This window comes from Neoarius graeffei, chromosome 17 (assembly GCF_027579695.1).
Source record: "Neoarius graeffei isolate fNeoGra1 chromosome 17, fNeoGra1.pri, whole genome shotgun sequence".
NCBI classification, from domain to species: domain Eukaryota; kingdom Metazoa; phylum Chordata; class Actinopteri; order Siluriformes; family Ariidae; genus Neoarius; species Neoarius graeffei.
In genome coordinates this window covers 3,898,349-3,925,848 of record NC_083585.1, presented here as the reverse complement: position 1 = coordinate 3,925,848, position 27,500 = coordinate 3,898,349, and the positions used below count along the sequence as shown (strand labels likewise).

Sequence of the window (27,500 nt, the reverse complement as noted above, 5' to 3'; positions counted from 1 at the left end):
TACTGTGGACAGTTTGGGTTCCAGGAAGTGCTGCCATTTTTCCAGCGCCCAGATGACCGCGAGACATTCCTTCTCCATCATGGAGTAGTTCCTTTCAGCCTTGTTTAAACTTCTGCTTGCAAAAGCAATTACCTTTTCATGGCCGATCCCCTTCTTTTGTGCCAAGATGGCACCAAGCCCCAAGTCACTGGTGTCTGTGTAGACGAAGAAAGGAAGTTCTAGGTCAGGATGACCAAGGACAGGAGGAGACGTAAGATGGTCTTTTAAGGTTTGAAAAGCTTTCTCACATTTCTCATCCCACTGGAAGACACGGCCTTTCTTCCTGAGAGCGTTGAGTGGTTCTGCGATTTGAGAGAATCCAGGTACAAACCGGTGGTACCATCCTGCAAGGCCAAAGAATCTCTGCACCTCCTTGATCATTGTTGGAGCTGGGTAAGCCTTGATGGCCTCCACCTTCATGGGGTCTGCAGTGGTTCCTTGGGCGGAGACGACATGGCCCAGGTACTTTATCTCCTTCATGCAGAACTTGGACTTTTTCAGGTTCAAGGTGAGTCCTGCTGCTTGAAGCTTTTCCAGAATGGCATGAAGGTCTTGGAAATGACATTGGATGGACGGTGAGTAGATCACAATATCATCTAGGTATACTAGACACACTTTTCCTTTAAGCTCAGCCAACACCAGATCCATTAAGCGTTGGAAACTGGCTGGGGTGTTTTTGAGTCCAAAAGGCATGACTCTGAACTGGAAAGTGCCCATGTGGGTCACAAAAGCTGTCTTGGCCACACTTGCGGCATCCATGGCGACCTGCCAATAGCCACTGTTTAGGTCTAGAGTGGAGAAGACAGTGGAGCCGGCAAGTGACTCTAGAAGTTCATTGATGTTGGGCAATGGGTATGCGTCGGTTTCAGTGACTGCATTTAACTTTCTGTAATCAACACAGAACCTAAGTGTTCCACATTTCTTTGGGACAAGTACAATGGGCGAGGTCCACCCGGAGTAAGATGGTTCGATCACACCTTGATCAAGCATGTCCTTCAGATGCTGCTCCACGACTTGACGTTTTTGCGCAGACATCCTGTAGGGTTTTTGCTTGATCAGCACTTCACTGGTGGTATGGATGTGATGCTTTAACACGTCAGTCCTTCCTGGCTTCAAAGAACATAGATCTGGTTTGGACTCCAGAAGCTGTCTAAGACCAGCCTTCTCCCACTCTTTCACCTCAGCATTCTCTACTGCAAGATCGATGTAGTCTTGAGCGGTGAGTGCCACAGGCTGTGGGGGCAAGCAAGGAGGGGGTATGCAAGACATAAGAGTAGCCCCGAGTGGTGCAGTGTAAAGGGTGGTTTGTTCATCATTCTGCTGGAACAGATATCTCTCTGGTCTCCCCTTGAAACTGTACTGACAGTCAGCTGCATGGATTTGCAGTCTGCTGTGAAATAAGTAATCGAGGCCAAGAACTGCTTTGTAGGCCAAAGCTTTTGGGGACAGGACTGCCACCTCATACGTGCATGAAACCTCACTCAAGTTCATGGTTACTTCAGTCTTTCCAAGGGGCGTCTCAGTCTCTCCATTAGCGAGGAAGAGAGGTCCGCTTGTCCAAGGCTCCAGGTCTTCCTTGGGCCTTTTGAGAGCTTTCCAGACCTGTTCGTGGATGAGTGTGTAGCTTGCCCCAGTATCAATGATAGCCCTGCCATTCCAAGGTCCGATGTTGACTGTGACTACCAGCTGCCGGGGAATATTGAAGGTGCTTCCCAGTGTTGTGGTAGACATACCTTTGATCTGGTTCTTCGAACTCTTTGTAGTGGTAAGGTTGATGTTGCCATTGCCCTGCTGTGCTGGCTTAGATGGTCGAGACATGTTCTTGGGATGGTGTTGTGTGGACTGACCACCTCCAGGAGATGGTTGGTATTGAGGGCAAGAGCCAGGTGGATGTTGACCTTTACAGCACCAGCACGTAATAGAAGGTGTGTCCAAGTCTGTAGATTTGGGAGTGTTTTTCATCCTCTGTGCACTTTTGTCATGCGTACCATGCTGTGTTTCATACATGGACTGTTGTTCTAAGTCTTTTTCCAGCTGATGGCCAAGCTTCACCAACTCTTCAACATTCTGAGCCCGACCCCGTAGGTAGGTAGCCAGCTGTGGTTTGACATTTTTTAGAATGAGCTTCATTATCTCAGTCTCAGTGATGGTGGGTTTCCATTGTTTACAAAGGGCACGGTGAGAGAAGGCAAAATCATGAATGGACTCGTTTTCTTTCTGCCGTTGGTTTCGTACTCGGTCTGTGAGCTCCTCTTCGTAATCATCAGACAGGAATGCTGACAGAAACTTTTTCTGGAACTGGGCCCAAGTAAGGACTTCAGTCATGGCAATCTCCCACCAATCTCTGGCTGTGCTGTGCAGGACAGTTCGGAAGGTAGCCAGAATCTCTGCGTCAGACAGAGGGTGAATGGCTAGAAAGTCACAGCACTTAGAGAGGTAAAGGAGAGGGTCTGGATCATCACTTGCCTTGCCAAAGGTAGGAAATGACAGTTTTAGAACTTTTAGATGACCAGACTTTGTTCTAATAGGTGGTGTGGTGGGCATGAAGCTGGAGTGGCTGGGCAGTGAAGCTGGAGTGGCTGTAGCTGTAGTGTGTGGGGTTACTGATGGCCTCATGCCAGTAAGAGGAAATGTGGTTGAGATGTCTTGCTCAATCTTTTTCTCTAGCTCTGTTATCTTGTTGGTAAGTATGTTGTACTCTTTTGTTATGTGTGCTGGTAGATGTCCTAAAGATGTGTTTATTTGGTTGGTAATTCTAACACAGCTGTCCATGTTCTGTGACAGGTGTCCACAGTCTGCTGCAACAGCCCTCCTCTGGGACAAGATCTCCTGCTGTACCTTGGCCTGTAACTGTTCAACCATGAAACAGATTTCTTCCAGTTGTGTAATACTTTGGTTTTTAACTTCTTCTGTGATAATGGTTTTAATGGCCTTCAGCAACTTATCCCATTCATTCTCTGTTTTCTGTGTACTAGCTGTTGTTGGTAACTCTCCAGCGCCCCCTATAACGATCCCACAATTCCTTGCGTGCTCCACCCGGATGGGACGTAAGGTGGAACTGCTTTAACTGTATCGAGAGCGCCTCGATTCGTCCTCTCGTGTTCTGGCTACTGGAGTGGTCGGACGGACTGTTGGCACGCTCGCCTACAGTGTTGAGACTAACCGCTATTGTCTGAGAACAGCCTGTTCAAATTAGTTTCGGCCGAACTTTTGAACGACCCGCTAAGTTTCAGCGATATAGTGGTTTTGATTCTAAACCTTTGCAAAGTTTAACTACAGTTAAGTAGTTTTCCACGCTAAGAGGCATTTGCGGACAGCTTCGCTCCTCTCAGCTTTTTCTCGTCGACGCATCACCGGAGGTTTCTCCTGAAGCACCGTGGGCCAGCTAGGCCTCCATCTCCCTGCTTCGTTAGCCGCGGTTGGACGCAACTCGCCGCTAACCTCCTCTCCTCGGACCGCGACCCTCAGCGCGGACATCGGAGAAAGAACTTCCATCGCATTGAGTAGGCACTTGGGCAAATTTTTAATTTGTAGCTTATTCAGATGGTTGTTAGGGTCATGTTTAAGCTTTGAGCTATTTAGCATACCCGCTCAGACACGGAAGGTGTTTGTTTGTTTTTATTGTTTGTTTTGGTTCTGTTTTTTTTTTTCTTTGAACTTGTTAGACAGGGTATCTTGCATGATATATTTCCTTAACTCCATTGCTAGCTTCCCTATCTGATTAGCAGCGCAGCGACAAGTTTGTTATTTTAAGCTCCGAGGCTAGACCGCTACAAGGCCTAGTCCTCTCCATCCAACGCCTATTACACACACTCTCTCTCTCTCTCTCTCGCGTTGAGTTCTTTGCCTAGATAGTCTGTTGGAAATTGTTGTTAAGTGCAGTGTTTGGATCCAGCTGTAGCGTGGTCAGATTCTCCTTAGCAACTTATTGCTAGCTACCTCAGGGTGATACGCTAGCTCGTAGGCTTGTGTTCTCGACTAGGCCTGCAGGCGCCATTTTTCCGACGCCATTTTGATACCTTCCTCATTGAGTTACCTGTGATACGACACCTAGGCACTGACCGCCATTTTGTTCAAGCATTGCCAGAGTGGCTAGTCATTAGCATCTGCCCACAGATACCTACACAAAGCACACATTAGCCACAGAGCTAATCCTTTGTTCTATTTAGCTAACATTCCTTTGTTTTAGCTAACGACAAGCTAGGTCACACACACGCACACACAAGGGATTCTCTTTTTCTATCTTTTTCTCTCTCTCTTTCCCTCAAATTTATAGTCCAGGTGTAATTGTTCCATTGTTTTGTCTTGTTATTACCTTTGCCGACATTGAATGTATTTTGAGATTATTATTATTAGTGAGTAGTAGACAAATAAAAGCTAATAAAATTGAATTGCATTTTACTTGTTCCTGTTGTTTATTCACAAGGTCAACTATTTAGAACTCCTTTTTCCTTCAGAATTTAGCTTTTGTATACAACTGGGTTTCCCATCTAATACAGAGCTACCATTAATCTTGAATGTAACCATTCACGGTGAGTATTAAGATTAATAATTTAAGATTTTATGAGACTGATCTTTATTTATAAATTGATTAATTTAATTATCAATTATTACATAATTTATAATTTAATTAATCCCAATTCAACCTACACTGTGAGTGCTGCACTGAGTTTTGCGAATTCTGTTTTTGCCATTTCAGACACTACCTCCAACTTGGCCTCCAAGTGAAAGCGGCTCCTGGCCACTAGTTTAGTGACCTTACTGAGTTGAGCATCCTGTTGTTCCAGTTTCTGAAATAGCAGGGCCCAGTTGTCAGGAGTTTTTAGCGCCAGTGCGCTGAGCTTTCATGCTGGTGTTGGGAGCTCCATAGGCAAGTCAAGCTGCACTGAGGTGTCTGAAGACCATGATGGAGAAGTGTCCAAATCCATATCTAATGGAGAGGCAGCTGCGGCCTGAGTATAGTCCGAACCAGTAGTCTGTAGTGCAGCTGTTAGCAGGTTGGACGGCTCAGCAGTCAATGAAGGGGGCACTGTAGACACAGTAGGCAGCTGGTCTGCAGTAGTGGTACCAAGAAGTCCAGGGCTAGTGAGAAAGAAAGAGGCATTGCTATGCCAAGGAGGATGGAGGAACACCTGATGCTCAATTTGAGGTGTGCTTATGTCAGGTGGTGAGGTTTGTGTGTCAGGAGACATGGGGACATCTGTGTGGCTCTCCTGTTCTGACATTGAGGCTTTAGGTTGTGACATAGGTTGTGTTATTTATTATTAAATGATGTGAAAAATGATGTTTGAAATGTTTGTGTTTTTTGTGTGTCTGTATGTTTGTAACAAAATGTACCCCACTTGAAAAGTAACAAATTACACAGCTACCAAAGAGACATGTAAACACAATAAGGAAATACCCAGGCAATTATCATACAAAGAAAATTCAGCAGTGTGATAAAAATACAACACAGAAAACACCAATATCAACACAGCATAGCAGTGATGGCACAGCATAGCATACACACCACCATCAATACAGCACTCAATTCAACAGTAGTTTTTTTTTCACTTTTTTTTTTTTAAAGTGTCCCACAAGTCCAAAAAGTCCAAGGAGCAGTCACTAAGCAGTTCAAGTCCTGTTAATTACAGTTCATGTACCTGTTAATTACAGTTCATGTCCCGGTTCGGGTGCCAATTCTGTAACGGTGTTACCCAAGGTTCAAGTATAAATTTTAGTTCGGGTGCCAGGCAGGCCCAAAATCCTGCCACTTCACTAAAAGTAACCACTGCCAGCAATAATAAAACAATAACAAAAGTAAGTTTTAAATGTGCATACTCTTTACTTATTCACAAAAAAAATAATGGCATCACTTATTCACAAAAAAAAAATAATGGCATCAATACAACCCCATAACAACCTTATGCTCCCAATACGGCGAAAGGGGCATGAAAAATAAAAAAAAATGTCATGTAAACCCAGTGTTCATGTGCGTGTGTGTGTGTTTGTAGGTTTGTGAATGTTAGTGTGTGTAGAGGGAGAGAGAGTTTGTACGGTAGTTCCAGTAGCGCTTGGTAAACAAGCAGCAAGGGGCGTGTGGATAAATGCTTTAACTCTCAGTTCTGGAGCCGGCTGTGTAAACTGGACTGTCCTGGATCCGAAGCTTCAACAGTCCTTAGCCATCCGCTTCCCGCATCGGGCTTGAAGTAGCTATTTGCTCCTCTCACCTGTGGCTTGTGATGTTCCTCCGTCACAGAAATCTTGCTTGGGTCGGCTTGCAATTTCCGCCGCAAATTCCGTCGTCGGCAACAACATACAAGTCTTCCACTTGGGTTAGCTTCTACTCCAGAATCGCACCTTAATGCTTTGCTCGCACAGAAACCAAACGGAGCTCTGCACTGCTCTGCTGAGCTACACTCACTCTCTTCCTAAAGGCCCGGTCACACAGCACTCCGCGTCTATATCACGTACAAAAAGATACAAAAATCTGGTGGACGTGGTCGTAAGTGGTAATTTTTGGTCAATTTTGGCTTTGCCGTGCTTTGTACGGGGTATGGCCGTCGGCGGCTGTTTCACTGCCATAGCACTGCCAAATCACGGGTAACCGCGGCTCAGCGTCGTTGGAAGAGCGGCTTGCTGCGCATATAAAAGCAGTAGGATATGTTGAGCCTGTATCAGTTGGTTCTGTTGGTGCTGGAGCATTAAGATGAGGACATCACAGCGTTGAGGGTTCATGTTCACCCCTTGACATCTAGACTGCAAGTGCCGAGGTCTCAGAAAATTACGGTATTTACATGCCGCAAATCAGAAGTGATGCAGAAGTGATTAGACAGTGATCAATCGAATTTAGAACTTGTTTGAGACGTCGTTTAACGGGCTTAGACAGTGCTATGTACGCGGAAAAATCAATTTCTCAGTGATAAGCCGCTAAACACACGCTATATCCCGTGATACCAACGCGTAACACCCGTCCGATGACCGTGCTCTGCCCGTGATAGACCGCCAAACTTTCGCGTCTTACCACGTCTCCCCAAGTTTTAATAACGGCCGGGACACTGATTATCACGTGTTTTTCACCTGTGTTGCACGTCTTTACCACGTGTGCCGGCCGTGGTTGTCCGCGGTCTAAAGTTTTGAGCAGTCCAAAACTTTTTGCCGCGTCCGACGCCGTTCCGATTTTCCCCTGCGTCCTGTCACGTCTGTATATCGACTGTAACACGTCTTAACTTCGACATCAACACGAACAACATCGTCTGCTTCACGGGAGAGCACTTTTGGACGGGTTTTGGCCGTGATAAAGCCGTAAAGCGCTGTGTGACCGGGCCTTTAGCTACGGATGCAGCATAGTGACATTTAAAGGAAGCACTTCGTCAGTCACGCGTGGCCGCTCCCCCAATCAGCGTTCGCAGGTGTTGCGTGTTATGTTAATGAGGTGAGTGCTGTGTCGTTTTAATGTGCTTTTGAAAGTGACAGTCACAGGGAAAAACGTTATGTCTCAGGGGCAGAATATATTTCGCCACAGAACACCCAAACAAAAATACATCAGATTTTATGAAAGTGAGGGCAACTGATGCACCCTAATTAATATATATATATATATATATATATATATATATATATATATATATATATATATATATATATAAAATGCTAGGACAAAAAAAACAAAAACAAGAAAAAACCCTAGTGCAAAAAAAAAACATGAACTAGAATAAACCCTTAGTGCAAAAACCATGAAATAGAAAAATGAGCTTGAGCAAACAACCATGAAACATAACAGAGGCACAGAAACGGCTAGAAGCAAAGTGAGATGTTCTGGCAAAGTTCCTGTCTGAGAACGGCGTTCTTATAACAGCAGAGAAAACCAGGAAGTGAATGCAGGCATGAAGGAATTCCCATTCCGGATTCAGATCAGCGCTGGTGTGAGAGATTCGTAATCTTCGGAGTGGATGTCCGGAGTGAAGCAAGACACAGACCTTATCATGCCAACGCTTATATTCTTTCTGTGCAAGGCACTTGCATGCACTTACTATGTGTGTGACATTTTTTCACGGCAACTCCACACAACCGACATAGGTTGGTGGCACTAGTATGATATATGTCATGCTTCACAGAATTGGTGTGAAGTGCTTGATCCTGAGCAGCAATGAGTAAGCTTTATTTGTTCTTTTTAAGATCACCTTTACTTAACCGTAGCCATGATGCTTCAGAATCTTTTAGTTCCATTGTATATTTGTGGAACTGCCAATGCAACATCTTACCCATCACATTCTCTTCCTTCTCCCTTTCAATCCTGTTCTTAAAATCTACTTTGGATTCAACCTCATCCTTCTTTACTCATTCCACCCTTACAACATCAACAGTTCCTCCTCACTCCCCACCAAGTACCATTTCAGATTTTTTCTTTCACTCTCAATGCACTCCCTTGCACTGATCACACCCACCTCTGTTCCTCTTCATGTACAATCTTTGTACATCTGCCTTCGGATGGAGTGCCCCATTCATCATCATGGTCTTTCTGGTCTTTCTATTGAACTCATCAATTTCTGCCTGGGTCCACCTCAAGATAGAGGCACTGTATCAAATGACAGCTACAGCCCAAGCATTGATGACTTTAATGAGGTTTCTAGAGTGCAACTTGGAGCGAAGAAGGAGGTCCAGTCTGTCCAGGTATGTTGTGGCCACTTTAGTCTTTATTTCCTTATGTAGGAGATCATCAAGTTCAAAGATGCCAAGGTACTTGTACCCACCATCTTTGGGGTCTGTAATTTGGTCACCATTTGGCAATTCAATTCCTCTGCGTACAGCTCTCTTTCCCCTCTTCATGGTTAGTACCACACACTTAGTTATCCCAAACTCCATACCTATGTCTTGACTATACAGCTGAACTGTCTCCACCAGTCTTCCCATCTCCTCCTCTGTCTTAGCAAACAGTTTTAGATCATCCATAAAGATGAGATGGTTGACATGGGGTCCATTTCTCATGTGTTCAAAGTTAATATTTTCCTTCTTCAGTACCATGGACAGAGGAATTAAGGCAATAACAAATGAGAGGTGAGAACGAATCCCCTTGAAATATCCCTCTCTTGATGCTGACATCGGCTAGGTGTTGGTTTCCAGAGAAAAATTGTGTTTTCCAGTGGAGCATGCTGTTTCTCATTAGCCCAACAACATTCTTAGCCACTTCAACCATCTCCATTGTTTAGGGGATCCATGAATGTGGCACCATGTCGTAGGCCTTTTTGAAATCAACCCAGGCCATACACAAGTTCTTTTGGTGCCTTTTGCAGTTTTTCATGATAATCTTGTCAGTGACAAGATGATCTTTGGTTCCTTGTGATCCTTTCCTACAACCTGTCTGTTCAATTGGTAACAGGTTCTTCTCGTCCAGAAATACGTATTTTTTCTGAGCCTGTTAGAACTTTCAACAAGAGGTTGAGGCATGCAATGGGTCTGTAGCTATCTGCCACATTCCCCTTGCTCCTATCCTTCATAATCAATGTGTTTTTCCCCTGGACCATCTATTCTGAAACCTCACTGTGCTGTAGACATTTGTTTAACTGCGCACCAACATGTTCATGGGTTGACTTAAACCACTTCAACCAAAATCTCTGAATCCATTCAGGTACAGGTATCTTCCAATTTGGAAGTTTCTTGACCTGTACATTCACAACTTCACCCTTGATCACAACTTGCTTCTGTTGAGGATTACACAGTTTCCTGACTTCATCCCTTACAGATGAGATCCACTTGGCACCAACATTATGGGAGACATGTTTGCCCCAAATTCCTTCCCAAAAGAATCTTCCTTATTGCCTAACAGGCCATCAAAGAACTTCTTCTGATTATAAGAAAACAGCCTGTTCTGTTGGTACTGCTCTATCTGATTTGAGGAACGTTTGCTCTTCACTGCATTAGCACACACCTGTTGCTTAACCCTCTCAATCATTATTATTATTATTATTATTATTATTATTATTATTATTCCAACACAAAGGCTGTATAATACTTCCTTTCTATTTAGGACAGTTGTTGAAACAGAATTATTTTCTCATGTTATTTGCTGTAAATTCACTGAGCTCTTTACAGATCAAAAGTACACTCATTACTCATCTTATTTTCAGTGGCAATAAAGGTAACCTATGAAATATTTAAGCAAAACAACACTGCATTGTAAATTAAGTTGTTAGCTTGATCATCCAAGCAGTGGTTAAGCTACAATAATAGTCTTCTGTAGCATTAATGTTAGCATGTGAGGTTAATAGCCACCAAAGGAAGGTCAGTGAATAAATGTAAGCTACCTTTCTTCATAGAAACAAACAAACAAAGATTGTGTGAGTAACTGTCGGTCCTTTTTCTCTCTCTCTCAGCTGTATATATATATATATATATATATATATATATATATATATATATATATATATATACGCCTGTGGCGATGGTGGCAAGGAAAAACTCCCTCAGATGACATGAGGAAGAAACCTCGAGAGGAAGCAGACTCAAAAGGGGACCCATCCTCATTTGGGCAACAAGAGACAACATGACTATAACATTAACAGTCCTAACAAAGTCAGCTTCGTTGATGCTATAAACCCCCCCACTGACGGAAACCCGAGCACAAAACTGCCCATGACAACCGCAGTCCCAAAGTCAGCAAGTCAACTGCAGTCCTAAAGTCAGCAAGTCAATTACAGTCCTAAAATCAGCAAGTCAACTGCAGTCCCCAGCCACAAAAGCACCACTGCAAGAGTCCAGAGCATCCTCCAGGCGTGACCCCCAACTGTCCACATGTGGCCACCCTCCACAGGAGTGATGCAATGAGACTCCAACCAGACACAGGGCACCAGGATGGATCAGGCAGGTCCGAAGAGCAGAAGCGGTCAGCATCTCGATCCCAGGACTGACATGCAACTCAGAGGGACAGATTTTTTGGGAGGGAGAGAGAAGAGAGAGAAAACACAGGTTGTTAGGTATGCCCAATGTCACCTGAATAAGTAGGAACAGTATACAGTGGTGCTTGAAAGTTTGTGAACCCTTTAGAATTTTCTATATTTCTGCATAAATATGACCTAAAACATCATCAGATTTTCACACAAGTCCTAAAAGTAGATAAAGAGAACCCAGTTAAACAAATGAGACAAAAATATTATACTTGGCCATTTATTTATTGAGGAAAATGATCCAATATTACATATCTGTGAGTGGCAAAAGTATGTGAACCTTTGCTTTCAGTATCTGTTGTGACCCCCTTGTGCAGCAATAACTGCAACTAAACGTTTGCGGTAACTGTTGATCAGTCCTGCACACCGGCTTGGAGGAATTTTAGCCCATTCCTCTGTACAGAACAGCTTCAACTCTGGGATGTTGGTGGGTTTCCTCACATGAACTGCTCGCTTCAGGTCCTTCCACAACATTTCCATTGGATTAAGGTCAGGACTTTGACTTGGCCATTCCAAAACATTAACTTTATTCTTCTTCAACCATTCTTTGGTAGAATGACTTGTGTGCTTAGGGTCATTGTCTTGCTGCATGACCCACCTTCTCTTGAGATTCAGTTCATGGACAGATGTCCTGACCTTTTCCTTTAGAATTCACTGGTATAATTCAGAATTCATTGTTCCATCAATGATGGCAAGCTGTCCTGGCCCAGATGCAGCAAAACAGGCCCAAACCATGATACTACCACCACCATGCTTCACAGATGGGATAAGGTTCTTATGCTGGAATGCAGTGTTTTCCTTTCTCCAAACATAATGCATTTTAACCAAAAAGTTCTATTTTCGTTTCATCCGGCCACAAAACATTTTTCCAGTAGCCTTCTGGCTTGTCCACGTGCTCTTTAGCAAACTGCAGACGAGCAGCAATGTTCTTTTTGGAGAGCAGTGGCTTTCTCCTCGCAACCCTGCCATGCACACCATTGTTGTTCAGTGTTCTCCTGATGGTGGATTCATGAACATTAACATTAGCCAATGTAAGAGAGGCCTTCAGTTGCTTAGAAGTTACCCTGGGGTCCTTTGTGACCTCACCGACTATTACATGCCTTGCTCTTGGAGTGATCTTTGTTGGTCGAAAACTCCTGGCGAGGGTAACAATGGTCTTGAATTTCCTCCATTTGTACACAATCTGTCTGACTATGGATTGGTGGAGTCCAAACTCTTTAGAGATGGTTTTGTAACCTTTTCCAGCCTGATGGGCATCAACAATGCTTTTTCTGACATCCTCAGAAATCTCCTTTGTTTGTGCCATGATACACTTCCACAAACATGTGTTGTGAAGATCAGCCTTTGATAGATCCCTGTTCTTTAAATAAAACAGGGTGCCCACTCCCACCTGATTGTCATCCCATTGATTGAAAACACCTGACTCTAATTTCACCTTCAAATTAACTGCTAATCCTAGAGGTTCACATACTTTTGCCACTCACAGATATGTAATATTGGATCATTTTCCTCAATAAATAAATGACCAAGTACAGTGGTGCTTGAAAGTTTGTGAACCCTTTAGAATTTTCTATATTTCTGCATAAATATGACCTAAAACATCATCAGATTCTCACACAAGTCCTAAAAGTAGATAAAGAGAACCCAGTTAAAGAAATGAGGGAAAAATATTATACTTGTTTATTTATTGAGGAAAATGATCCAATATTACATATCTGTGAGTGGCAAAAGTATGTGAACCTTTGCTTTCAGTATCTGGTGTGACCCCCTTGTGCAGCAATAACTGCAACTAAACACTTCCGGTAACTGTTGATCAGTCCTGCACACTGGCTTGGAGGAATTTTAGCCCATTCCTCTGTACAGAACAGCTTCAACTCTGGGATGTTGGTGGGTTTCCTCAAATGAACTGCTTGCCTCAGGTCCTTCCACAACATTTCGATTGGATTAAGGTCAGGACTTTGACTTGGCCATTCCAAAACATTAACTTTATTCTTCTTTAACCATTCTTTGGTAGAAGGACTGTGCTGCATGACCCACCTTCTCTTGAGATTCAGTTCATGGACACATGTCCTGATATTTTCCTTTAGAACTCGCTGGTATAATTCAGAATTCATTGTTCCATCAATGATGGCAAGCCGTCCTGGCCCAGATGCAGCAAAACAGGCCCAAACCATGATACTACCACCACCATGTTTCACAGATGGGATAAGGTTCTTATGCTGGAATGCAGTGTTTTCCTTTTTCCAAACATAACGCTTCTCATTTAAGCCAAAAAGTTCTATTTTGGTCTCATACATCCACAAAACATTTTTCCAGTAGCCTTCTAGCTTGTCCATGTGATCTTTAGCAAACTGCAGACGAGCAGCAATGTTCTTTTTGGAGAGCAGTGGCTTTCTACTTGTAACCCTGCCATGCACACCATTGTTGTTCAGTGTTCTCCTGATGGTGGACTCATGAACATTAACATTAGCCAATGTGAGAGAGGCCTTCAGTTGCTTAGAAGTTACCCTGGGGTCCTTTGTGACCTCACTGGCTATTGCATGCCTTGCTCTTGGAGTGATCTTGTTGGTCGACCACTCCTGGGGAAAGTAACAATGGTCTTGAATTTCCTCCATTTGTACACAATCTGTCTGACTGTGGATTGGTTGAGTCCAAACTCTTTAGAGATGGTTTTGTAACCTTTTCCAGCCTGATGAGCATCAACAACGCTTTTTCTGAGGTCCTCAGAAATCTCCTTTGTTCGTGCCATGATACACTTCCACAAACCAAAATCAGCCTTTAATAGATCCCTGTTCTTTAAATAAAACAGGGTGCCCACTCACATCTGATTGTCATCCCAGTGGTTGAAAACACCTGACTCTAATTTCACCTTCAAATTAACTGCTAATTCTAGAGGTTCACATACTTTTGCCACTCACAGATATGTAACATTGGATCATTTTCCTCAATAAATAAATGACCAAGTATAATATTTTTGTCTCATTTTTTTAACTGGGTTCTCTTTATCTATTTTTAGGACTTGTGTGAAAATCTGATGATGTTTTAGGTCATATTTATGCAGAAATATAGAAAATTCTAAAGGGTTCACAAACTTTCAAGCACCACTGTATAATATTTTTGTCTCATTTGTTTAACCAGGTTCTCTTGATCTACTTTTAGGACCTGTGTGAAACTCTGATGATGTCTTGGGTCATATTTATGCAGAAATATAGAAAATTCTTAAGGGTTCACAAACTTTCAAGCACCACTCTACATATTGTACTGAGTACAAGCAGGGACTCCAGCAACTAACTATGACAGCATATAAGCATGAAGTCATTCAAATCGGGGTTATAGCAGCATAAATTAATTCAAATCAGTGTTATAGAAGCACAAAGACATTCAAGTTGGTATTATAGCAGCACAAAATAATGCCGTATAGGGTTAGGGCAACACAAAGTAGATCGTCTTAGGGTTATGGCTGCACAAAGTGGTTCATATTAGGATTATGGCTGCATAAAGTAGTTTGTATTAATGTTATAGCTATACAAAGTGATTCATATTAGAGTTATGGCTATATAAAATTTTTCGTATTCTGGATATAGCTGCACAAAGTCGTTCGTTTTTGGGTTCTGGCCACACAAAGTGATTCGTAATTGGGTTATGGCTGGACACATTTGTTCATATTAGGGTTCAGCAGGGATGGTCCGTGTGGTTTAGCCCATAGCCTAGCTTGTACACCAGCTCTTTTACCTCGCTTTTACTTCCTTTCCTTGCATAGCCTCCAAAGCCTCACTGGTGGGATGATGGTTATTCCACCAGGTTTTTCAATATGCAGGATCTCCGGTGGGATAGAATACAGACTTTTGGAGGTGTAATCCTGACACTGATCTTCAATTTTAAGAAGTTCATCTTGTCCAGAATATAGATATCCACCAAGTGCTTGAGCATACTGAATGAGTAAACATAGCACACTTTTATTTATCTCATCTCATTATCTCTAGCCACTTTATCCTGTTCTACAGGGTCACAGGCAAGCTGGAGCCTATCATCATCATCATGTTCCCCTGTCAAAAGTTAAACTCTCTAGGGGTGCTTCTGCTGTAGCAGTTGCAGCAGTTGCTCAAAGTTTGATTTGTCCATCATCATACGTCTTATCTGTTGGGTGTCTATGCCCAGCAGATTTTCCCATTTTGTCCATTTGTAACCAGTTTTGTCAAACAGGAGCTGCTTTTGCACTTGGTTATTGCCCATCTGGCAAACGTGAGCAATATATTTTAGTTGTTGTACATAGCAGGATAGTTTTATACCCTGGGTTCCTGTCAGTTTCCGGAGGTCAGCATTGGACATCTTGTAGCTCCAGTCTATATCTTCATTTGTCGTGTTCTTTTGGTCAGGGACATTCTTTCGTTTATATTCACCTTTAATCATTTTCCTTAGGAAGCCGTGCCACACTACCTCAATTTTGTGAATTTCACTGGATGATAGTTGCCATGCCTGTGTGCTGTACAGGAGGCGAGATCGAACGCATGCCACTAGGAACTTTATACGGGTTTTTAGTAGTATTTGGTGGTCGGTTAGAATGTGTTTCAGTTCATTCCATTTCATGAATGTAGCACTTATCCTAGCATGCAAGAAGTGTGAGGATTCATCACAGTTGCTGACATTATAACCAAGATATTTAAAGGTGCGGACATTTTTAATATTAGTGCCGCCAAGGGAAATGATACTTGGTTTACATTTGATATCCTCATTGACGTTAAAAGCCATTGTTTCTGTTTTGACATATGATATTTGTAAACCAAAGCGGGTGTAGGTCTTATCATACAACTGAAGAATATTCTGAAGCTCCTCGATGGATCCAGCGAGTATGGCCTGATCATCTGCGTATAGAATCTCTGTTATGCAACCCTCTCCTGATGCTCGTGCTTTCGTACGCATTTCTCTTGTGGATACCTCATTTGGAATACAATATCTGAACTTGAAGCCTACATCTGGGTACAGTTTTGATATCTCATGCTGTGCAATCCTGATAACAAAGTCCATATAGATATTAAAAACTGATGGCGATTCTAGGGCACCTTGTCGACATCCAACTAGAGTGTCAAAGATTCGATCTGTCCCTCTAATACATGTCTTTGTTCCGGTGTATAGAGCGCGTAGTATTGCTACAATTTGCAGGCATTTCAGGTGAATCTCAAGGCATTTCAGTAAGGCTTCTCGAGGTACCCAGTCATACGCTGCTTTAAGGTCAATGAAGGCAATAAATAGTGGTGTTTTTGTTTTACTAGATGACTCAAGTACTTGACGTAATATAAAAATGGCATCAGTAGTTGATCTATTGCGCCGGAATCCAAACTGGGATGATATAAGGATGTACTCATAAGCTTCACGAGCTCTTTCCACAATTATTCCTTAGACAATTTTAGACAGTGTTGCAATAATACTCAGTCCTCTGTAATTTTCAGCATTTGAGCGGAGACCTCGTTTATAAAGGCAGGTGATGTTACTCATGAGCCATTGGGATGGAACTTGGAGGTATGTCCATATCAGTGTAATAAGGACCAGTAGGTACTTCATGAGTCCTTCTGATGTCGTATATTTAAGGTGTTCGGCGAAGATGTTGTCTGTTCCCTTGCATTTGCCATTTTTTAACTTCATAATCCCCGCCTTAATCTCTGATCTTTCAGGTATCGATGTATCAATGACTGGTAGGTCTTCTGGTGGTAAGATATGGGGAAAATCCTCTGGGTGTTCCAGCTCTGGTTGAGGCTCATACACTCTAGCACCAAAATGTTTGGCGAAATGTTCCTCGAGTTTTTGCGTTGATATAAGAGGTTGGCTTGATCTTTCTAGAGATGTGTATTGCTTCATCAGTCTAAACTCCTCTTCCGTTTTACGTTGCTCGCTTGCTAGATTAATACTATCTGCTTTGGTTTTAAAGTAAGCATTTTTAAGCGTTGTTCGGAGTTTCTTAACGTCTTTTGCTAACAGACTACATTTGGATGGGTCCTTCTCTCCATGGTGTTGCAACAGCAGTTTCTGGTATTCCTCACTCACCCATGGTTTCTTGTCTTCATGGTGCGTTCTGGTGGGGATGATTTCTAAAGATGCCTTTTCAATCGCATCAACAATGAACTCCTCCACTTCGTCAATCTGCTCCAGCTTTGGCCCATTTTCTATGAGTTGATCTAATTTGGCACTGTACCTTGCTTGAGTCACTGGATCATCCCTTAGGTATCGTAAATCGGGTACTTCTGGGTCCCCTCTTTTGTTTAAAGATCTTTTTTATTTTACCCTTTGTTGGAAAGCGAGCTTGCATCACAACAATGCGGTGGTCAGACTCAAAGATTTCACTCTGTTTTGGATATACTCTGCAATTCTTAGTTGCCTGTTTTACAAACCACTCAGCCATGATGTAGTCAAGTCTCCGTTTGTAGCCAAGGTTAGATACAAAGGACCATCGGTGTTCGTCAGTTCTAGTTGCGAACATTGTATTGAGTAGGAAGAGGCCTTTACTCTCAGCTGTTTCTATCAAGCGTAATCCATTAAAACTTGTCGGATAATTATCGTTGAATGGGCCAACACTGAGCCATCTATTCGCATCGCAGTCATTGCCAATTGTGGCATTGAAATCACCAGCAACTATGATTTTGAAGGAGGGGTGTTCGTTCTTACATTTGTGTATTAATTTTTGCAGACTTTGATAGAAAGATTGCTTAGTGGATTCGGCGTATTGCTCTGTTGGACAATAGCAATTTATGATAAATAGTTTGACACCATGTACAGTTACACATATCATTGTCATCTGTCCCTTGACCACATGGTTCACATCCAGAAGTCTCACATGGGGTGCTAGTACTATTGCAATGCCTGTTCTAGCTGTCTTCAGGCCATTATAAATGATCTTCCATCCATCAAGTATTGGGTCACTAAAACAAATTTCCCCTTCTCCTTTCTGTCGTACCTCTTGCATACAGGTAATGTCATGAGATAAATTCTTGAACTGAATAACACAGTCAGCTAGCTTACATTCACATCTGCATGTTCTTGTATTAATGGTGCCAAGCCGGAAGTCATGGTAGTTTTTCTTGGTTATATTGGGTTTACGACTGCTATGGTTAGATTGCATAATCTTAGATGCAGTCATTATCTGAAAAACAACACTCTTCTTAATCTAAAAAACAAATCACCCTAACAATAATAGAAACAATCAATCAGCTAGTTCTAGAATCCAGAAACCAGAATCCTGAGTCTTCTTAATCTAAAAAACAAATCACCCTAACAATAATAGAAACAATCAATCAGCTAGTTCTAGAATCCAGAAACCAGAATCCTGAGTCAATAAATCAAACTTTCTCTTGCCTTTTGGATTACCATATGTTCCAGATTGAAAGAGGCTACTTCACAACCTGGTGCCAGTGCTCCGTTTGCTCACCCAGTCGCAAGACCAGGATCCCCAGGGTGCACCTGTCCTAGTGACGGAGGTGGAGCTGGCTTGAGTGTGTGAGGTGGTTAGACCTACCAGGACTTATAAATGCCTTGCAGGCCTAGCAGTATATTGAAAGTTGCGCATCACACAATTTGCACCCCAAAATCCCAGCTATCTATCCCAGCTGACTACAGGCGAAAGGCGGGGTACACCCTGGACAAATCGCCAGGTCATCACAGGGCTGACACATAGACACAGACAACCATTCACACTCACATTCACACCTATGGTCAATTTAGAGTCACCAGTTAACCTGACCTGTGGGGGAAACCAGAGCACCCGGAGGAAACCCACACGGGCACGGGGAGAACATGCAAACTCCACACAGAAAGGCCCTCGCCGGCCATGGGGCTCAAACCGGGACCTTCTTGCTGTGAGGCGATAGCGCTAACCACTACACCACCATGCCGCCACTTTTATTTATATAATAATAATAAACCACTGCTGTCTAATTAAGAGCCCAGAGTTGCTGCCTCTGTCCGCACCACCATCTTGAATGTAGAATTCCTGTGGCAGAATCAGAAAGCAATTCAAATTAGTGTGATTAATCTGGAAGTAATTCACATTAGTGTCAGTTCGCTCAAAGTAATTCATATTAATATCAAAGCATGACGTTTAATTTAAATTGATGTATCAGCAATCAGAAATTCAACATCATGTTAGAAACTCACAATTGAAATTACTGCTTAGAATCAGGAAGTAAATTAAACTAATTGCTTAGAATCTCAATTAATTCAAATTAATGTCATAGAATCAGAACATAATTCAAATTCAAGTCATAGAATTAGAATGTAATTCAAATTAGTGTCATATAACCAAGATGTAATTCAAATCTATGTGATAGAATCATGAAATCATTTAAATTTTGTGTTTTAGCAGCAAAGAGCAGAACAAAGTAATGTTAGAAACTCAGGAAGTAATTCAAATTACTTAATAAAATCAGGGAGGAATTTAAATGAATTTCTTCACCTCACAATGAATACAAATTAATGTCATGGATGCAGGAATTTATTCAAATTAATGGTATAGGAGCACTAAGTAATACAAATTAATGAAAGTCATAAAATCAGAAAGCAATTCAAATTTGTGTCAAATAACCAAGAGGTAATTCAAATCTATGTTTCAGAAGCAGTAAGTAATTCAAATTTGTGTTTCAGCGGCAAAAAGAAAAACAAAGTAATATTAGAAACTCGGGAAGTAATCGAAATTACAACCCGGATTCCAAAAAACTTGGGACAAAGTACAAATTGTAAATAAAAACGGAATGCAATAATTTACAAATCTCAAAAACTGATATTGTATTCACAATAGAACATAGACAACATATCAAATGTCAAAAGTGAGACATTTTGAAATTTCATGCCAAATATTGGCTCATTTGAAATTTCATGACAGCAACACATCTCAAAAAAGTTGGGACAGGGCAATAAAAGGCTGGAAAAGTTAAAGGTACAAAAAAGGAACAGCTGGAGGACCAAATTGCAACTCATTAGGTCAATTGGCAATAGGTCATTAACATGACTGGGTATAAAAAGAGCATCTTGGAGTGGCAGCGGCTCTCAGAAGTAAAGATGAGAAGAGGATCACCAATCCCCCTAATTCTGTGCTGACAAATAGTGGAGCAATATCAGAAAGGAGTTCGACAGTGTAAAATTGCAAAGAGTTTGAACATATCATCATCTACAGTGTATAATATCATCAAAAGATTCAGAGAATCTGGAAGAATCTCTGTGCGTAAGGGTCAAGGCCGGAAAACCATACTGGGTGCCTGTGATCTTCGGGCCCTTAGACGGCACTGTATCACATACAGGCATGCTTCTGTATTGGAAATCACAAAATGGGCTCAGGAATATTTCCAGAGAATATTATCTGTGAACACAATTCACCATGCCATCCGCCGTTGCCAGCTAAAACTCTATAGTTCAAAGAAGAAGTCGTATCTAAACATGATCCAAAAGTGCAGATGTCTTCTCTGGGCCAAGGCTCATTTAAAATGGACTGTGGCAAAGTGGAAAACTGTTCTGCGGTCAGACGAATCAAAATTTGAAGTTCTTTATGCAAATCACGGACGCCGTGTCATTCAGACTAAAGAGGAGAAGGACGACCCAAATTGTTATCAGCGCTCAGTTCAGAAGCCTGCATCTCTGATGGTATGGGGTTGCATTAGTGCATGTGGCATGGGCAGTTTGCACATCTAGAAAGACACCATCAATGCTGAAAGGTATATCCAGGTTCTAGAGCAACATATGCTCCCATCCAGACGACATCTCTTTCAGGGAAGACCTTGCATTTTCCAACATGACAATGCCAAACCACATACTGCATCAATTACAGCATCATGGCTGCGTAGAAGAAGGGTCCGGGTACTGAACTGGCCAGCCTGCAGTCCAGATCTTTCACCCATAGAAAACATTTGGCGCATCATAAAACGGAAGATATGACAAAAAAGACCTAAGACAGTTGAGCAACTAGAATCCTGCATTAGACAAGAATGGGTTAACATTCCTATCCCTAAATTTGAGCAACTTGTCTCCTCAGTCCCCAGACGTTTACAGACTGTTGTAAAGAGAAAAGAGGATGTCTCACAGTGGTAAACATGGCTTTGTCCCAACTTTTTTGAGATGTGTTGTTGTCATGAAATTTAAAATCACCTAATTTTTCTCTTTAAATGATGCATTTTCTCAGTTTAAACGTTTGATATGTCATCTATGTTCTATTCTGAATAAAATATGGAATTTTGAAACTTCCACATCATTGCATTCCGTTTTTATTTACAATTTGTACTTTGTCCCAACTTTTTTGGAATCGGGGTTGTAATTCATAAAATCAGGGAGGAATTTAAGTTAATTTCTTAGACCCAGATAATTTAATGTTATCAGAGCAGAATTTATTCATATTCGTGTTATGGGAGTATTAAGTATTTCAAATCATTGGCATATAATCAGGAAGCAGTACAAATTCATGATATAAAATCAGGAAGTAATTCAAATACGAGCTTAAGTAGCAGTCAGAAATTCAAAATACTGTTCTAAGAGAAAGAGGGGAAAAAATCTGTTTAAGCAAAACTCTCCAGAGAACCTTAGCAGATTTCTTTGCTTTTGTTGTGGCAGGTTAGCTCAGTTGGTTAGCGTGTAATACTAAAAACTCCCAGGTTGTGGGTTTGAGCCCCATCTGGGCCATTTTCACCTTTGATGGTTGTGCTGGGGTGGCATGGTGGTGTAGTGGTTAGTGCTGTCACCTCACAGCAAGAAGGTCTGGGTTCGAGCCCCGTGGCCAGCAAGGGCCTTTCTGTGCGGAGTTTGCATGTTCTCCCCCTGTGTCTGCATGGGTTTCCTCTGGGTGCTCCGGTTTCCCCCACAGTCCAAAGACATGCAGGTTAGGTTAACTGGTGGCTCTAAATTGACCGTGAGTGTGAATGGTTGTCTGTGTCTATGTGTCAGCCCTGTGATGACCTGGTGACTTGTCCAGGGTGTACCCTGCCTTTTGCCCGTAGTCAGCTGGGATAGGCTCCAGCTTGCCTGTGACTCTGTAGAACAGGATAAAGTGGCTAGAGGAGATGAGATGGTTGTGCTGTTTTCAGGATTGGAGGAGCTGGTTCCTGGTCAGAGAAGTGTTGTCCAAAACAATAGCTTCTCCGGGTGTATTCCAACATGTCATGAAATTCCTTGCATCTGAATGTGCCTTTGGAATGACTAAATTGATTGCACATCAATGTTTGCTCGTTTGCCAAAAAAAAAAAAAAAAGGGCAGGCATCGAACAGGCTCCCGACCTAAGGTTACTAGCCATGTTGTTGCTCTCTGGAATTATTCCTGAGGAAGCATTTGTTGGTTATTTGTTTGGATAGAGCAATTGGCCAGAAGCAGTTATTTTGTTTGGGTGGGTGTTTTGAATCCCATGTGCAAGAAGATTAGTAGATGATCTTCAAGACTTCAGTGAGTTAAAGCTACCTAATTTCCTTACATAGGATCCTTGGCCTGCTTCTCATTTTTTTGAGGCATACCTCAAGAAGCAGATATTTTTTCATTGTTCAATGACAGCAGGTGGGTCAAGGATGGTGAGAAGTGCTCTTTCAGAGCACATGGTGGCTTTTGGACCAAAAAAGGATGTATGCATTGTTCTTTCAATTTGTGAAGTCCAAATCTAAGTTAACTTTGCTTAGTGAGTAGAGACTGGATTGATTGATTGATTGATTGATTTTATTTTGGATTGACAGACAAAGGATAACATCCAAAGGATAACATGTTAAGGTGAAAAACACTTAGTTCCAACATAAAATATAAAAACAATAAAACACAAAACTTAACACAGACAAGTCCAAGAACGTTACTAAAACAAAATGGGACAAATCACATAAAATAATAAAGAACACTACTCTGCAACCGTGTGGGTTTCCTCCGGGTGCTCCGGTTTCCCCCACAGTCCAAAGACATGCAGGTTAGGTTAACTGGTGACTCTAAATTGACCGTAGGTGTGAATGTGAGTGTGAATGGTTGTCTGTGTCTATGTGTCAGCCCTGTGATGACCTGGCGACTTGTCCAGGGTGTACCCCGCCTTTCGCCCGTAGTCAGCTGGGATAGGCTCCAGCTTGCCTGTGACCCTGTAGAACAGGATAATAATGACTACTCTGCAAAGAGACAAATTTCACCAAATTCATTATGAATCTGTTACTCTAGTCCATAAAAAAAAGTCTTAACCTGACTTCTAAAAGCCCCTCTGATATTTAAGCTTTTGATGGAAAGTGGCAAACTATTCCATAACATGATGCCAGTGCAGAAAAAAGTGCATATGGCTGCATTATTGACTCAGGGCACTTTACAAGACCGGACACTGGCCCTAGTGTTATGTTATGTGCTCAAGAACAGTTTCTTTCACCAGGCGGTCAGGAGGCTCAACTCCCTCCCTGTTCTGCCCCACCTCCCCCCTCTGCTTGCACACACCCCTTCAGCATCTGACATGTCATCCTCACAGTCCCCCCCCAACCCACACACATATATACATACATCTCATCGTTCATTAACACACAACTCAGGGACCGCACATCTCACTTTACCTCGCCCATTTGCACTATTCCGCACTACCTCACCTTAACAACTGCTAGTTTGTTTATTCTGCTTATTTCATGCTTCATGTTTACCTGCTATACCTCAAGTGCCCTTGACTGTTTGGTTATTTGTACCAATTTATGTGTGTGTGTGTGTGTGTGTGTGTATGATTGTTTAGTCTAGTTAATATCTAGAGTGTTTATACTGTTTATATTGTCTGTTTGAGTGTTTAGTCTGTCTTGTTGTTATCTAGTGTTTATACTGTTTATTTATACTGTTTATATTGTTTGAGTGTTTAGTCTGTATAGTTCCTATCTAGAGTGTTTATACTGTTTATATTGTTTGTTTTTTCAATTATTCTATTTTTATTTATTGCATTGCCAGTTTGAACTGTGGGTCAGAGAGGACTGATATTTCATCTGTGCTGTATGTCGAGCATGTATAGCATATTTGACAATAAAGTTGACTTGAATTGACTTGACTTGATTATGCTGTGTATAAACAATTGTTATATGAGAGCATAAATATTTGGGAGCATACCCATTCATGACATTTAACTGTGGGTGCAATCAGTTAATTATTGAAATTAAGTGATCAATCTCGTTAAATCAGTCTCATTAAATTTTGAAGGTCAATAATTAAAATGAATCAATCCCATTGAATCGTTTAATTTGACTCGTTTGAATTGAATCATACCATAGAATCAGTCTCATTCAGTGAATCATTTAGTGAATCGTTCAATGAATCGTTTAGTGAATCATTTGGTGAATCATTCAATGAATCGTTTAGGGAATCATTTAGTGAGTCATACCATTAATCCTGGTGCTTAATAATAAATTACCAAACAGCTAAATTATGGTATATTTCCAAATTATTACGATCACTTACCATATTACATAACATACGCACCCTTTTTGAATTCTTTGAGAAGATTGGGGACTTCAGATATTGTTGTTCACAAATAAACACAGTTTGTTTAATAAATGACTTTATTATACAAAGATAAAAAGATAAAAAAAATCAATATATACAAGCAGTGAGGTGTGTGTGTGTGTGTGTGTGTGTGTGTGTGTGTGTGTGAAGGACTTGACCATGTGTTTAGCCTCGTGTAGCTAACTACACGTGGTGGAGGCCTAGCTTGTTGGTAGCTAAACAAAAGAATGTTATCTAAACAGAACAAAGGATTAGCTCTGTGTTTAGCCTCATGTAGCTAACTACATGTGGTGGAGGCCTAGATTAGCCTTGTGTTGCTAGTATGTGTTTGTGAAAGGCTCTATGGCCTAGCTAAAGTGTGTTTGTTAGGCCTGGTGAGGCCTACTGAGCACGTGTTGCTAAAGACAAGGGTATTAGCCGTAGCTAACTAAAAGCTAACTTGTGGATTTCTAGCTGAGGTGTGGTTTATCAGGCCTGATGGCCTGCTGAGCACATGGTAGGCCTTGATTAGCTTTGTGTTGCTAAGCAGACAAAAGGGAAGCTGTAGCTAACCCACTAGCTCATAACCATACTGAATCCACTGAAATCTTGAGATCAAGATGTATAATAAGAGAACTATATGTTAGTAGTAAAGAATAAAAGAGAGAAGCATGCGCAGCCTATCTATTAAACAATTGAGAGAACATAGAACCAAAATAAATCAACACGCTGCGTGTCTAACAGTGTAACAGATAAACCTGGGTTTAAATTCACACTATTTCAAATAAAAGCAAATTCCTAAGACTATCCTAATTATGCCCAAATGCCAAAATCTTACTTAATCCTGCCTTTAGCAAGATATGAAGAACTATTCGCCGGTGTAGTTTCAGGCCTCGCCGTGGGAGCACGTGAGCCACTCGGGATGGAGGCGCAGAGAACTTTCGGGTCCAGCGGAGCACTTGGGTGGTTCCCGTGGAAAGCAGAGGATGCTTGGTCCGAACCTCAGCGTTCGTGAGGAAAAGTCTCTGATCAGAATGAGATGCACAGCGCTTTGAGTTAAAAAGGATTCAATCGCTTCTTAACTTTTGACTGCCTGGGCTGCAGTCGTGACGTCACTTCTAATGCAAGTAAACCGGTTGTAACTCAGGTTGAGTTTAAAGATCGCGCGACTCTAGAGTTTACCTTTGCCAAGGGTAAGAAGCAAAATCGCGCTGAGTGATGGATCTTGCAAGAAAGAAGACGTCTTTTTGGGTGGAGAGCGCGCCTCTTTATACATCCAGATTCATCGGAAGCCAGACGTGAGAGACAAAGATGGTGGAACTTCCGCTTGGATTTATGCGTGCATGGCAGACTGACGTAGGTGATCCCGCCCACGCGTGACGTAGGTCACACGGAAGTTGCCTGGGAATTGTAGTTCTGACACAAGATGGCGGTATGATACCTACAGTACATATGATTTAACTTTAACTGCTCCACTCTGAGATATACTGGTAGCAGTCCTACCCTTTTAAAATTAATCACTACAGTACCAATAGGAGTCAATATGTTAAATGCACCCCGATATGGGGTGCATTTAACAAATACCGGATAACATTATTTTGCATCACTTGCAGTTTAAGTTTCGCTGACAGTCAGCGATACCAAGCAGGACATGCATAGTCAAAGTGACACTGAATCAGTGATAAGACAAGTAATTTCTTGATAGAAAATTCCAAATGCCTTGTTCTACAGAACAGAAATTTCAATTTACTGACACACTTCGATAATATTTTGGCAGCAACAGATTCACAAGTTAGTGACTGTTCTAATGCTAACCCCAAGTATGTAACACTTGCTTGTGACACTATTTCAGTGCCATTACATGTAAGCTTTAGTGCATTAGTTTTTGGCAACTTCCTCTTAGTTTCAAATAAAATGGACTCCGTTTTACCCAGATGTATTGAGAGCTTGTTGCCAATAAGCCACTTGCTAACTCTCTCTAACTCTCTACCAAGAGTATTCTCAATCTCACTGACATCACTCCCAGGAACTAGTATTGCAGAGTCATCAGTATATAAAAGAAGCTTACATTTCACCGCAGCTGGCATATCACTAATATAAACTAGAAATAAAAGGGGCCCCAGAATAGAGCCTTGGGGCACCCCACATGTAATATCCTGAGGTCCTGATATGGTCCCCTAAACATCACAAACTTGAGTTCGAGCTGAACCAGTGCCAGAGTCAGTGCCAGTGTCTACACCAGAACCTATGCCAGTGCCAGAGTCAGCTCCAGTGCCAGAGCCAGTGCCAGTGTCTAATCCAGAACCTATGCCAGCACCAGAGTCAACTCCAGTGCCAGTGTCTACTCCAGAACCTATGCCAGCACCAGTATCAGAGTCTGCTCCAGTGCCCAAGACAGTGTCAGAGCCTGCATCAGTGCCTACTCCAGAGCCAGTGCCCGGGTCAGCTAGAGCATCAGAGTCTACACTAGAGTTGGCACCTGCGCCAGCCTCAGTGCTGATGCCAGAGCCAAGGCCAGTGCCAGAACCTGAGCCTGTTCCAGAACCTGTGTCAGAGGACATCGGAGTGACCTCTGCCTCTATGAAGACATTGTAATCCCACCGCTGTCCAGCTATGAAGACATCATCATCATCATCCTGCCGCCAGGTCCCAACCAGGACTTAATCAATGTGCTGACAGAGCTCAAGCTCATGCCTGAGTCCAATACTGAGTGCGAACTATGTAAAGCCTAGTCCAAGCCAAGTCCTGGTTCCAAGCTACGTCCAGAGTTCGAACTAGAGTCCAGTTCTGAGTCCAAGTCAAGTCCACAGTCCAAGTCAAGTCCAGAGCTCGAGTCCTCTACTGAGCCCAAATACAACCAGGAGCCTGAGTCGAAGCCCACTTCCTGCCCTAAGCCCAAGCCAGTTCCAGAACTCCCACCTGAGTCATCTCCAGAGCTTGAGCCAGAGTCCAGTCCAGAGCTCAGGCCATCTTCAGAGCTTAAAAGAGGTACACAGAACCTATATTTTTAAATAAATTCCTGAGTGGATAGTATCTCCATCCTTGGCTGGATGCTGCATAAATGGGAATAAAAAAATATGTTTTTGAGAGTTAAAATCAACCGCAAAGTTGGC

At 42.2% G+C, this 27,500-nt stretch overlaps 1 pseudogene; it reads left to right on the top strand.

The window, feature by feature from the left end:
- LOC132901311 (zinc finger protein 850-like) overlaps window positions 1–27,500 on the top strand; it is a 495,238-nt pseudogene that overhangs the window by 155,988 nt on the left and 311,750 nt on the right.